Genomic DNA, 15,453 nt, shown 5'->3' with positions numbered 1-15,453 from the left:
TCAGCATTCTATTCTTTGTCTCCTCCTCGAGTCATCTTTACATGATGAAGATAATCAATGCTTTCTTGCGATAACCGAGACATGGGAATATTGGTAAGGGAGGCAAATGTGATGCTGGATTTCTTGCTGGCCGAGTCAGAGCAAAAAGAACAATTGATGAACAGAATGCAGAACAATGTCATACATTCACCCCACTACAGAGATCCAGGCCTAAATTCATCGTATTTTTTGCTCCCCATGACTTTCCGGTTTGAACCCAGCCATATGCAAATCAGTCTTCACCTTATGCCCAATGGGAACAGTCCAGCCCAAACGGACAGGCCTGGTCCTCCCAGTACTGGAAACAAGCATCCTAGAACCGGTTTCTGGCCGAGTCAGAGCAGCTTGAGTAATGATCTGAGGAATTGTTTAAAGGGCTTATTTGAGTTAATGTAATCGGAACAACCTATGGGATAATGATTAGTGTAGGCACAGTGTGTAGAGGTGACTGGGATGTGTTATCAGGTATTACCACCATTCCTAAACTTTTCCTTGGCTGACTGTGGCTCGGCGGGTAAATTGCGCAAATTCGCAGGGTTCCGGAAAGAGACGGAGGAAGGACAAGACTCTTCTGTAGCCAAACCTTTCTCAAGTGGGACCAAACACAAGTGCCTCTTAGCTAGAGGCATAAATGAACTGATGCTGGAAAGAGAGGATCTCATGGTGAGTGTCTGCATAACCTCTAGCATCATCTAGAAAATCATCTTTGCCCTGAGGTTGGATATCTCCACATTAAATGAAACTGACATGGGTGTGGTCTGTCCAAGTTATAGTTGCTGGCTTGTCAAATAGGATGTTGCTGATTGAGGAGAAAATAGTGTCCAAAAAGTGTCCAGCAGTGTGGTTGGCTTTGGTAATTTGCTGTATGATGCCGAAATATCTGAGATTTTCTAGAAAGGCAGTAGAATTTGGGTCGGTGTGGTATTCTAGGTGAAAGATAAGGTCTCTGAGGAGGATGAAGGTGCTGCCGCTGATAATGAGGTGGTACAACAAAGTCTGTAATGTGCTGATGAAATTGGTGCGGAATTCTGGTGGACTGTATATGAGGGTTCTGCCTAGGAGAATTTTGTGACACATATCTTGAACGAGAGGTAGCTAGTGGGGGTGTTCATATAGGTGGTGCAGCTAATGGTATCTTAGAATATGATGGCAACTCTACCTCAGGGCTTGTGATGATGATCTTGCCTGGCGATCTTATAGCTGGTGGGGATGGCTGTAGCGATGTTCATTACAGATGTTGGGTTTAGCCATGTTTCCGTAAGGAAGAGCAGGTCCAGAGAGTGGTTGTTCAGTATGCACATATCTTTGTGGTGTGTTTGGTGAGCGAGCGGGTGTTGCGGAGCATGCATGAGAGTGTGGCTTGTTGTGTGGCTGGTGGTTGGCCTATAGGAGCGTGAGCCGGTGGCTGGGGTAATGCGAGTGGGGTGCTGTTGGCATGGGAGTGGTGGGTGTGGGAGTGTGTATGAGAACTTGCAGGAGAAGCATGTGAACAATCCCTTTGTGTTGTGTGGCGTGGTCTGGCAATAGTGCGACAAGCGGAACCCGGGGTTCAGGCAGCAGAGGACCATAGGAGGATAGTGGTGGGTAGGTGGAGGACCAGGTTCCTGATTCTGAGTGTATTCCAGGCATGGATGGGTACAGATGGGCTTGACTTTGGCATGCCTGCGGTGCAGCCATTAAGTAGGTCTCGGAGGGGATTGGTGAAACGCAGGGGGCAGTGGGTGGTGTGCAGATGGATGATAGGAAATGACACTGACCAATGGAAAAGGCTAGAGACTCTGGTCAGTTTTGCTAAATCCACTCTTAAGTAAATTGTCAATAATTGAGGTGTGTTTGTCTTTGTTAAAAAGGCCAGGGACTTGACATTGTAAATGTAACTGCAAAAATGTAGACTCCAGCCTTACAGCGGTCCCTGAGAGTTCTGTGCCTTTAGCAGTTAGAGGGCCCCAGTTAGTACAATTTACAGATGGCCAGAATCAACCGGGGGATGCTCCAGGTACATCGTCAACCCCTGGGAACAAGGGAGGTAATAATAGTATGAATATAAGTCAAAAACCAAACCCCAGGACAGAGCTCCCAGTTATCGCTGCAGCAGGTCTGGTTTCGGACATTAGTCATCCTACGAAGATGTTGGGAACAGAGCCGGGAGTCCCTCAGCAAGGTGTGGGTCAACAGCAACCCTATCCCGGTTGTTACATCTACCGAAGGCTTCCTTCCCACTTGTATTGATCTTGGGAAATGTTCCACCCTTGAGGGAGGGGCAGCTGGAGTCTACTACACAGCTAATGAATAAATCCCTACATTGGCTAACTCGTCAAGTAAACATAAGAGGAATTCGGGGGGACACACTGAGCCACCAAATTATAATGGCAAGAAGAGTGGAATGGTTAGGACCAGCCCAAAAATCATTGCGGGGAGATTGTGTGATTCTAAACTTTAATAATCGAGCAACGCCACACTTTCTCATTGATCAACTAAGTTGGATCCCATGTGACAACTCTGAAATCAGAGCATTGCCTTAGGAGTTCTTTTTTAAGTCACCGCACAATCAGGGTTGTGGGAATGGTGGGTTAGGCGTGCCCATGGGGTGGAACGGACACAAATTTGGTGCTCTAGAAAACTTGGGTGGTATGGGAGTAAGTACAGGAAACAGATTTGCTCCCTTAAGTGGGTTGGATTGCTGCGACTGACTAATGCCAGAACCACGTGTCAGCACTCGAAAGAACAAAGAGTTAGCAGGGCACCAAACTTCAAACCCAGATAAGGGGTGCATGATTGATCCAGTATGTACCCAATCAAGTAGCTTGGAACTGTCGTTACCAACATGTCCCGCTCTATTATCCTACATTTACTGGAACATTGCGGGCCGGCAGTCCAAGGTAGAGTCACAAGACTAGCAGGACTTTATAGAGCAGTATGATGTCTGCATATTCCAGGAGACGTGGTCAGCCAAACCATTATATCAGTTGGGATTCTTAAACTTTTTTAAACCGGCTGTTCAGAAGGGCAGACCAGCTGGGGACTAACCATTTGGGTAAAGCAGAATTTGGGTTTTATCACGAGTATAGTACCTATTGATAGTTCTGACATCTTGGCTGTACGTTTACAGGCCAACTCAACTATGGAAATAATGATTGTAAATATCTATGCAAGGGGCCTTTCTGGGGGAAGACAATCTAATACAGTTGGCTGCCTAGAAGATTTTCTGGGTGGTCTGGCAGGCACCCCCTACATAGTTATAGCTGGGGATTTCAACACCACCTTCGAACCCCTTGGTAGTGAGGACTCAAAACTGACGGAAGAAGAGGATGCATTATGGAGTGTTCCTAGTTTAGAGATACCCTCCATCAAGAAATGGTCATAAGTAGCCCTCCAACTTAAGGCATTGTGTTTGGAGGGGGGGGGGGGGCTTAGAGCAGTAAATGGTCGCTCACCCTCCGATAAACATAGAGCCGCCACATTTGATAATGGTGTGAGTACGAGTAGGATCGATTATATACTTTTAAGTTTAGATTACTGGTCCGAACTTCGTGAAATGGAGATTTTGGAGAGAGTGGAAAGTGATCACAATCCACTATCTTTAAAGATGGAACTTAAGGGTACCCTACAACCTCCAAATTCACTATTGCTACCTTCTACTAGTGAAGTTCAGCTTTGCAGTAGTATCAGGAGGGTAAAATAGGATAAGGTAGTGTCTAGCGAAACAATACTTATTCATCATCATCAAGTCTTTATTTCGGCCACTGTGGACCATAAAAGATACAATAAATACAATAACAATTAAACAGTAAAATGTACACAATAAAAAAGACATTTTATAGATGAATTATTACCTAACATGGAGTGATAAACTCATAAAACCAGTCTAAAAATATTTACAGTGTAGATTTACCTAGTCATGAGGCGATTACGAATAAACCAGGCTGTAGTTAAAAATTTGGCTACGGCACATACAATGGGGGCAGACAGATCAGATTTTAGGATTCTATATGCAGGACGGTGTTCCTTGAAGCCTAGATTCCTGAGGAGTGGAACAAGCCAATATTTACGTGGCGTATTATATGCAGGACAAAAGAAGATCATGTGCAAATCATCTTCTCGGGTATGAGGGCAAACCTGGCAATTAGGTGTACTCTGGGTTTTGAGCCAGTGTTCTGTGTGAGCCCTCAACGGGAGTGTCCCATAGCGCCACTGCAAATAAAGTTTTCGTGTTAATTGTGGGCCAACATCATCAAGGACCTGCTCCAGATAGTAGTGGTCCTTAAGAGCGATGAAATGTATGGACAACGAGTCTTGGCGAAGAGATTCAATTGCTGCCTGTAACTTGTACTCGCGGTATGCGTCCGCCAGTGACCTACGAGAGATCCTTGTGCAGGCGCTCCGCGGGTCAAGCCACAACTCTGGCTTCCCCATCATTTTAAAAGTGTTCTTGATGTATTTAAACCAGGGTATTTGCAGCACCTTAGGAAAACGTATGATTTCTTCTAGTTCTGCTCTATAACTAGAAAGCTCTAAGGAACTCCAAACTCTGCGCCAATACATCAGAGGCCTAAGTCCCAATTCTTCAATAATTGGTCTTAGGCCGAGATCCAATCTCAACGGGAAGAGCGGGGTATTTGATGGTAAGGCGGTCAGTTTTCTAATGAAGTTGTTCTCAGTTATCTGCAACTTCTGGCACGCAGCATAGCCCCATATCTCACCCCCGTAAATCACCGCCCCTCTAGCCTGAGTTTTGTAAATATGGAGAGGTGGTCCTAATGGCTTATAGGTGGACCTAGATATCATCCTGGTTATACCACCAGTAAGTTGAGCAAGTTTTAGATTTACTCTGGTGATGTGCGTGTCCCAGGTCAAGGATTGGTTCAGAGTGACACCCAGATATTCAAAGGTGGAGACCCGATCGAGACTTTCTTTACCAATTGTGGGATTAGGGCGTGTTGAAGGGGGTGGGTTGAAGGTCATGAACTTGGTTTTAGTCGCGTTCACCTCCAAGCCACGGAGCTCACAAAAGTTGATGAATCCATCCAGGATTCTCTGGAGTCCCATTGGTGATTTTGAGAGCAGGAGGGTATCATCCGTAAACATAATTGCGGGTACCCTCCTGCCGTTCAACACTGGGGCATCAATATAGCTTAGCCCTGTCAGAAAGTCTATAACACCATTCACGAAGAGGCAGAACAGGGTCGGTGCGAGCACACAGCCCTGTCTGACCCCCGTGTTCACGGGGAAATCCTCTGTTAGAGTGCCTCCCTTTCCACACCTAACTTTAGCATAATTACCCTGATGGAGTCTCATCAGCATAATTAAAATGTCACCCGGAACATCTAGATCTTTGAGTACTGTCCACAATTTGGCACGGGGCACCAGATCGATTGCTGCCCGTAAGTCAACAAAGACCGTATACAGTGTTCCTCTACCCACAGTCACAACTTTCCAATATAAATAATTAAATCGGAAAATCTGGTCTATTATAGAAACGCCCTCTTTGAACCCAGCCTGGTATGGGCTCAATATGTCCCTCTCTGCAATCCAGGTTTGGAGACGGTTCAATAACAGTCTACCAAACAACTTCTGTGGGACATCTATTAAGCTTATTGGTCTATAGTTGGAAGGGAGCAGAGGTGATCCCTTTTTAAATATTGGGACAATCTCTGCTCCCAGCCAAGTATTCGGAACCTCCATGCCGCCCAAAATGGAATTGAATAAGCACAGCAAATATGGCGCCCAAATAAGTGGTTCGTGTTTAAATAAGTCACCAGGCAGACCGTCCAAACCAGGCGCCTTGCCTAGTGCTAGCCTATCTATCGCCTCGTGTACCTCCCTTAGTGTAAAGGAGTGGACTTTGGTTACCTCGATGTTAAGGTTGGACATCTCCATTATATTTGAAGTGCTGTATAGGGATTTAAAATGATTCCGCCAAGCAGTAGCTGAAATATTTGGTTCAATTGCGTCTGGTAATGTGTCTGACCCTGTGTTAACAAGGCGCCAGAATAAGCGAGAATCTCCTTTTGCTAAACTAATTTTTAGTTTCTCCCACCTACTGTGCTCCCATTCCTTCTGTGCAAAGCCCGTCATGCGTTTGTATGCAGAACGCCTGGTCCTAATAGCCTCAGTCCCATGGCCCTCTTTCAGTGCAGCCAGAAGGCTCGATTTGGCCTTTCGGCATGCGGAGTTGTACCAGGTGGGAATGGGTAAGCGTTTGGTCGGTCCTTCCTGTGTTGTAAAAAGGATGTCTGATAATGCCAGGGTTAGGTCTGTGTGGAGTGTCCCCCACTCCGTCCAATTGTCAGGACAATCATCTTGGTCAGAGAGTTCCAGAGCCTTGGTCAATACAGGAATTGCCCGGGCGTAAAGATTGGGAAGGTTATCTGGGTTTGAAAGTAGTCTTTCCCATCTCACTCTCCGTCTATTATTGGTTAGTGTTAGACCCGTCCGAAGGGACGTGGTCTGCTCCCTTGTAGCCACATAGTCGTGAATAATATATTCTGCTTCAAGAGCGCGATGATCACTATCCACACCTGGCAAAACCCTAAAATCTTTGATGGAAGACCAGGATGCTAGGGGAACAAGAATGTAGTCCAGTTTAGATTCGCTCCCACCCCTGCTGTATGTGTGTTTTGGAGGGATATCAGACTTTTTCCTGCCGTTACAGGCCCGTAAACCAAATTTTAAAGTTAGTGTCGTGATTTGGACCGCAAGTGGTGTCCATGCTTTTGGTCTTGGCGCCTCAAGAGTGGGTATAGACCAGAGCGCATCCTCCTCGTCGGCCAATCCATCTGATAGGCCAAGGAGGGGCTCGTAGTGACAATTAAAGTCGCCACCAATTAGATAGGGCGTGCCCACAGGGATTTCGCTTAGAACTAAAGCGAGTTCCTCTATAGTACGGGATTCCTGCCCGTTAGTTACTGGGCGGGAATAAACATTTACCAACATAAGTCTTTTAGAGTTGGGCCAGTTTAGTACTACCACAAGGATATCCTCTGTGGAAAGCGGATGTAGGGCAGCACTACAGCCCAAATCTGCCGCTATCCATGTTGCCAGTCCACCCGAGGGTCGACCTTTTCCTCCCCATTTAGCTAACATGGTAAATGCTTCATATCCTAGATATGTCACCTCGTCACAAGCCCAGGTTTCCTGGAACATACAGATGTCCTTACTCCTAACGAAGGTGTTCCATTCTGGACAATGCAACTTGTTGACAAGGCCCGCCACATTCCATGATAATACTTTTAAAAGCGGGGGGTTGGTATCGCCAATGGGTTCATCTGGATCTGTGGTATTACCCAGCTCAAGTATTGAAAGAGTACTCGTTACAGAGACAGGAGCTATGGGAATCACCACCTCAGCCGGCGGGATATCTAGATATGAAGGATTGTGGTCTACCGGGGTCCTAGCCTCAACCTTCGGAGGGATGAATTCCTTTGTTAGAGCAGGTGAAACACATTCCTCTTCACTACTTGTCCGGGTCATTCAATCCACCCATTCTAAACTCCCAAATCTGTTCTGCGTGGGGAAGTAGTCAAAGTGTGATAGGTCAGTCATGTACGGGATACTCCTTTTCCCAAAGCTCCGCCTTCTACCTCTGCTACATACGAGTTCCCAATCAGCCTCTCCCTGCCCTTGTGCTAGAGGTGGATAAAAGAAAGATAACGGTAGAGCTTGGATTGTGGTTCCCCTGTCACGATACGGCCAATTACATATATGGGAGACTGTTCTAGGGTCCCTAAAATTGACCAAGACACAATCTCCCTGTATTGATTTCTTTAGGCCACCCAACCATTGGACTCTTCTTACCATCAAAACCTGGCTACTTAATCCAACAGGGAGTGGTCTGTTGATAGTAAGCCAGTTGATGACCTTATTTTTAAGCGATTCAACAGACTCTTGGGTTGGTTCTTTTAAGGCAGGGATACCTGCTAGAATTACAGTGTATGGGCTAGCCTCGGGAGGTAGGTTGATGGTCATTAGTTCCCCACTAGAGCTTTTATTCAGGCCCTTGGTGCCGCCTACAGGCAAATTTCTTTTTGGGGTTCTATTTTGTGCTAAATCAGTAACTGGTGATTTGGGTGGAAGCGGCAGGGTATTGGGTTTTGGGGGAATGGTGGCAAGATTCAAATTAGAGGCTGAGGGGGGTAACTTGTTTAACGTGCCACCCGACACAGTAACTGGGGCAATAGCGTCTTTTACGCGAACAGTTGCTAATTTGGTTAATTCGCTAGCAACGCGATTTAGGGAAGTTTCAATTTTCCCCAAACGTGCTACCAAAGGGCTAAGAAGACGCCTCATCAGATTGTGAATGTCTAAAAGTGTAATATCCTCCTCCCCCAAGGTTGGACCAGTGTTATCTGCTTTATTCGATAGGAGATTAGGTGACAAAGGCCCTTTAGTTTGTAGTATTGTTTGGGGTTTATTAATGGACTCAGGTTTCTCGGTCTGTGGCGCATTTGGTAGTTTAGCGTTTTTGTGTTTGTTCCCCCGAGACGTCTGGGGCTTCTTGCTATGCTTAGGGATGGCTCCTTCCCTCATCCCTGACCCATTGTGATCAGGAAACGTAGCCCCTAAAGTGTTTTCCTCCCTACGATGTGCTAGGGTGTTCAAACTGGTCTTAGAATGTAGAGGCTTAGATTGGGGGAGGGGGAGAGACAATATACTAAGGTCAGCCTGTGATAAAATAGAACATTCAGAATTGGGAGTACCAAGTGAGAGGGGGGATGGCAATCTAGCCAAATCTGTTGTTTCCTCTATACCCTTACTCCTGTCCATTTGTTGGCTGACATCAAGTCTCTGGGTCGGGGATGATGCGGCAGCTAGAGGACCCAACGAAGATCTCCTTACCCATTCGATTTCTTGGGAGATGCGTCGTTCTAGCATGGTAATGTCCTCGATTAATAGTGTTCCAGCTTTGGCAAAGTACGCGTCCAAGGTGCATTGGGAATTCCCAGCAGCGCCCTGTGTCTTGCTTCGTGTCTCCCTCATGGCCATAATATCAAGGCAGACCACAGACAGACAACAGGAGGCACAAGAGGGCGTAATATCAGAGTGACTGCCCGAGACCGATCTCGACCGTCCTCGAACGGCCTCAAACGGCCTCAAACGGCCCGCTCTTTGCCCGGTCTTCGCCCCGGGCTACGTCCCGCGCGCGTACCGCTAGCGCGTAGGGACAGTGAAGATATTAGAAGGAGGGAGGGCGTGGAAGAGGCGGGGCCGGGAAGAGGAATCAGGTGTGCAGGAAGAGTTGGCAGTATGCACCCTGGTCCTCGCAGTCCCGTACTATCAGCCTCCCCGGTGGGTCCCTCAGGTATCAGCAAAGCGTCCTCGCAAATCAGGCCAGAGCGACCCCAAAAGCGTCCCCGCGCTTATCAGCGGCAGAAGTGAGCAACCAGCCCACCGCGAGAAGTTGAATCAGTCCGCAGCGTCCTCGGGAAGTAAGTAGCAACGAACTCTGTGGTATCCCAGCACTTTATGGGAAAGCGGGGAATCAATCAATGGAGGCGGGGCCGGGAAGAGGAATCAGGTGTGCAGGAAGAGTTGGCAGTATGCACCCTGGTCCTCGCAGTCCCGTACTATCAGCCTCCCCGGTAGGTCCCTCAGGTATCAGCAAAGCGTCCTCGCAAATCAGGCCAGAGCGACCCCAAAAGCGTCCCCGCGCTTATCAGCGGCAGAAGTGAGCAACCAGCCCACGAGCGGCTCCCGCGAAGCGGGGGCCGCGAGAAGTTGAATCAGTCCGCAGCGTCCTCGGGAAGTAAGTAGCAACGAACTCTGTGGTATTCCAGCACTTTATGGGAAAGCGGGGAATCAATCAATGGAGGCGGGGCCGGGAAGAGGAATCAGGTGTGCAGGAAGAGTTGGCAGTATGCACCCTGGTCCTCGCAGTCCCGTACTATCAGCCTCCCCGGTGGGTCCCTCAGGTATCAGCAAAGCGTCCTCGCAAATCAGGCCAGAGCGACCCCAAAAGCGTCCCCGCGCTTATCAGCGGCAGAAGTGAGCAACCAGCCCACGAGCGGCTCCCGCGAAGCGGGGGCCGCGAGAAGTTGAATCAGTCCGCAGCGTCCTCGGGAAGTAAGTAGAAACAATACTTATTGATATAAGGGCAGCAGTCTTAGAGACTCTCGATGAGATACGAGAAATAACAACACAGTCCGAGATAAATGAAAGAATAACGAAGCTCTATGAGGGTCTGTTTAGTAAAATAAGTACCTTCTTTTTAAAACCGGCTAGTAGTTCAACTAAGCGGAAAAGTAAAGATACTAGTTGGTACAATAAGGACTGGAAGGTAGCCTATAAGTCACTGGCGGCAGCCATTAAACTGAAGGATTACACTGCAGGAAAGCGTACTCGGCTAGAGTATAAATTTCCGTTAAATAAAGCCAAAAAGGACTGGGATGAACATAGGTGGGTAGATCTCTAACAGGCTAGTATGGATGGTAACTGTGAGAAGTTGGCCTGGCATATGCTGTTCCTAGTTATAGGGACACCTTGCACCAGTCCAATTCAACTCTTATTGATGATAGGTTTAAGACAACCTTTAAAGAAAGCTATCCTAGTGGTAGCTGTGGAGAGCAGCCTTCAAGCTAAGTCTTGAAGGAGTGTTAAGCTTATTGTTTTACCATAATAACCTCTTGAATAGCCAAATGAAAGAGTAGCCCACACAGGTATATATATAAAATATATGTATTTATTCTAGACAGAATCCCACAGTCGCTTTATGTGACTAGTGGCAAAGTTACACTTCAAACAAGTTTATAAACACAATAAATAGCACAGAAATCAATGGGCCCCAGGGGGGGACCAAACCATATACTAAAATAGTGGTAAAAGAACCACAACAATTATACAGGCAATGCCTAGGGCATTCAGGATCGCTTGCCCCTTCAGAATCCAACCACAGTTATGAGGAAGGGGACCCACGGGAGACGCGTGCAGTGCAAAGAGCTGCTATCGGGATCTCAATGTTAGCCTATGGAGAATGTCGCAGTTTGAAATAAACAGATAAAAAATACTTCTAGCAGTAGTACAAAGTTAAAACTTTGGAGTTAAGCTTTTGAAGAGCCCACCACCTCGAGAGTACCGTAGTACCACTGTTACCTGCCCCAGGGAAGCCGGGTGCATAGGTCGATTCTGGTGTCGGGTCGCGGGCTGATTTTCAATAGGAAAAAAGTCAAAAGATCTGCTAGCCAAAAGCATCGATGATGCCGTGAAGATCAAAGATGTGAAGATTGTAGAGAAGAACCTGAAAGCAGAGGGGACAGAGTCTGGGTCACGGCACAGTGACCAGGAGGCTCAAAGGGTGACCCACTTGTGGGACACCCCCGCGCCGCACGGCCACCAGCTGCTGCGTGTGCCCCTTGCCTGCCTTGCTGCCTCGCCGCCGGCCTCGCTGCCGCCTGGTCGCTTCCCATTGGTTTTCGCCATTGTTTTGCCCTCCATTTGTGCTTGCATTTTTCTGTGCCGTGTGATCGTTTCTCTCACTGTTTTTGCCATTGTTTTGCCCTCCATTTGTGCTTGTGTTTATTCGTGCCGTGACATCGTTTCTCTCACTGTTTTTGCCATTGTTTTGCCCTCCATTTGTGCTTGTGGTTATTTGTGCCGTGACATCGTTTCTCTCACTGTTTCTGCCATTTGTTTTGCCCTCCATTTGTGCCTGTTTCATTTGGTGTAGTCCCTGTGCCGTGTCTCAGTTTCCTTCCTGCTTGCCCGCCTACCTCGCCGCCCTCCGCTCTCCCTCCCCGCTTCCCGCCACCGCCATTTGCCCCGCCCCTTTTTTCTTCTGTTCCCTCCCCGCTCCCGCCTCCCAGCTGCTCCGCCCACCCGCGCACTTCGCCTTAAATGGCGACCGTGCGAACGCGCAGCGGGCGCGCCGATTGTGCGCCGAAGGCGTGCCAAAGGTAAGCCCGTCTGCGCCCGTCCGCGACCGGATCGCGACCAGCGCCAGGACCCCTGGCCCACGAAGACCCCGACCTACCAGCCTGACGTACTCCGCCGCCACCCTCATCGCACTCAACACCGGCCGACTTCCAGACTGCCACCAAGCCACACCACGACGCACCCACGGACCTTTCAGCTGCCACGCCTGCAAATTCTCCTGCATCCGGACCTGCCTCGCTCCGGCACCCGCCAAGTCAAACACCAGCAGCACCCACCTCAAGTGCATCCTGCTCAACACCCGCTCCGTCCACAGACACGCCATCGAACTCTGGAACCTCCTAGACGCCACAGCCCCTGACGTTGCCTTCCTCACGGAGACCTGGATGAACGCCTCTTCAGCTCCCGACATCGCCATCGCCATCCCAGAGGGCTACAAGATCGTCCGGAGGGACCGCAACGCCAACCAGATGGGAGGAGGCATCGCCATCATCCACAGGAACACCATCCGTCTCACGACCAGCACCGACAACACCCTGACCAGCGCAGAACACCTGCACTTCCAGATCCACACCAACCCGAACACCACCCTCAGAGGCACCCTGATCTACCGACCCCCGGGACCACGCACCCCATTCAGCGAGGACATCGCCGACTTCGTCAGCCCGCATGCCCTCCCCTCCGCTGACTACATCCTCCTGGGAGACCTCAACTTCCATCTGGAGAACAACAACGACCGCAACACCAGCACCCTGCTCGACAACCTCGCCAATCTTGGACTCAAGCAGCTGGTGTCCACCCCCACCCACCGCGCCGGACACACACTCGACGCAGTCTTCTCCTCCAGCACAGACATCAACTTCAGCCACGCCACAGAGCTTGAATGGACGGACCACAGCTGCGTCCGCTTCACCTTCAAGAGAACGACGACCCACCACCACCAGCAACAGGCCGCCCGCAGAAGCTGGAACAAGATCTCAGCAGACCAGCTCGCCACATCCCTGAGCCAGCACCCTCCTGCCAGCTCAGCGAACCCCAGCCAGGCCGCCGATAACCTCACGAAGTGGATCAGCAACTGCGCGGACGAGCTCGCCCCGCTGAGGACCCCGCCCAGCAGACCCGGCAGCAAGAAAGCCCCGTGGTTCACCGACGAACTCAAGAGCTCCAAGAAGAACTGCCGAGCCCTCGAGAAAGTCTGGAGAAGGGAACCTACACCGGACAACATGACCACCCTCAAGCAGGCCACTCGGAAGCACCACCAGCTGATCCGCGCCGCCAAGAAAACTGCATTCAAGGACCGGCTGGACAACAACGCACACAACAGCAAGGAACTCTTCAACATCGTGAAAGAGCTATCCAACCCCAGCGCAGGAAATAACGACATCACCCCATCGCAAGACCTCTGCAACTCCCTCGCTTCATACTTCCACAACAAGATCGCGGGCATACACAACAGCTTCAACAACCAACCAACGCACACCATGACCGAACAACCACCCCCCACCACCACCCTCCACGCCTGGACCCCGATCAGCACCGAAGACACCATCCGCACGATGAACTCCATCCACTCCGGATCACCAACCGACCCCTGCCCTCACCACGTCTTCAACAAGGCCGACGCTGTCATCGCACCCCACCTGCGAGACATCATCAACACATCCTTCAACACCGCCACCTTCCCTGAGAGCTGGAAGCACGCCGAACTCAGCGCTCTACTCAAAAAACCAACAGCGGACCCCACCGAACTCAAGAACTACCGCCCCATCTCGCTCCTCCCGTTTCCAGCCAAAGTCATCGAGAAGACCGTCAACAAGCAGATGGCCGCCTTCCTCGAGACGAATGGATCCCTCGACCCTTCACAGTCCGGCTTCCGAGCCAATCACAGCACCGAGACCGCCCTCATCGCCGCCACCGATGACATCCGAGCCCTGATGGACAACGGAGAAACAGCGGCCCTCATCCTCCTAGACCTCTCCGCGGCATTCGACACTGTCTGCCACCGCACCCTAGTACAGCGCCTCACCAACGTCGGAATCCAGGACAAGGCGCTGGAATGGATCATCTCCTTCCTCGACGGAAGAACTCAGAGACTCCGCCTACCACCGTACAAGTCAGAGGCCTCCGAAGTCATCTGCGGCGTCCCTCAAGGATCCTCTCTGAGCCCCACCCTCTTCAACGTCTACATGAGCCCCCTCGCGGCCATCGCACGCCAACACAACCTCAGCATAATCTCCTACGCCGACGACACCCAGCTGATCCTCTCCCTGACCAACGACCCCGCCACCGCCAGAGCCAACCTACACGAAGGGATGAAAGAGGTAGCCGAGTGGATGACGACCAGCCGCCTGAAACTGAACTCTGACAAGACGGAGGTCCTCATCCTGGGCTCTTCACCCTCCGCCTGGGACGACTCCTGGTGGCCTCCCGCCCTGGGCACCGCACCCAAACCGACAGACCATGCACGCAACCTGGGCTTCATCCTGGACTCCTCCCTCTCCATGACCAGGCAAGTCAACAACGTCTCCTCGGCGTGCTTCAACATCCTACGCATGCTACGGAAGATCTTCTGGTGGATCCCCACCGAGACCAGGAAGACCGTCACCCAGGCCCTCGTCACCAGCCGACTGGACTACGGCAACGCCCTCTACGCCGGTACCACCGCCAAGCTCCAGAAGAGACTCCAGCGGATCCAGAACGCCTCAGCCAGACTCATCCTCGACATCCCACGAACCAGCCACATCTCCGGACATCTGAGAGACCTTCACTGGCTCCCCGTCAACAAAAGAATCACCTTCCGCCTCCTCACCCACGCACACAAAGCCCTACACGACCAAGGCCCGAGCTACCTCAACAGCCGCATCAACTTCTACGCTCCCAAACGCCACCTCCGATCAGCCAACCACGCCCTCGCCGCCGTCCCCCGCATCCGAAGAGCGACTACAGGAGGAAGGTCCTTCTCCTACCTGGCCGCCAAGACCTGGAACTCCCTCCCGGCCGACCTGCGCCTGACCCAAGACCACCTCTCCTTCAGGAAGAAGCTGAAGACCTGGCTGTTCGAGCAGTAGCGGCACCCCCCCTCCCCCAGCGCCTTGAGACCCTACGGGTATGTAGCGCGCTCTATAAGTGTCTTTGATTGATTGATTGAAAGCAAGGAGCCCTTCGATGTCGGGTGCTTCAGGTGAGAGGTGCTGTTGCTTGGATCTGCAGCCACGGGCTCCGGGAGGCTTCAAGGAAGGCCAGCTTCCGGAGGGCGACTGTCCCACGTCGGATGAGGGTCGCTGCGGTGTTAGTGTCCGGATTTTATCCACTAAGCCTAGGCAACCGCAACCCACGAAGAATAAACAAATCAGCTACAGTGCAGATCCACAAGGTCTGGGAGAGGTCTCCTTTGGAGAGACTGTAGAGCAGGCCTGGAGCAACCAGGGGAACTCTTGTTTGTCGAGATAGACCTCCGCTAGGGCCCGCAAGTCGAGAGACAAGGGACCGCGGGAGGCGGCAATTTGTCGTGCATAAAAGGGCACCCACGGGCCACCGGAGGGGGCTAGGGCG

Source organism: Triturus cristatus, chromosome 4_2 (genome assembly GCF_964204655.1).
Source record: "Triturus cristatus chromosome 4_2, aTriCri1.1, whole genome shotgun sequence".
Lineage (NCBI taxonomy): Eukaryota > Metazoa > Chordata > Amphibia > Caudata > Salamandridae > Triturus > Triturus cristatus.
Note: the sequence above shows the minus strand (reverse complement) of the source record.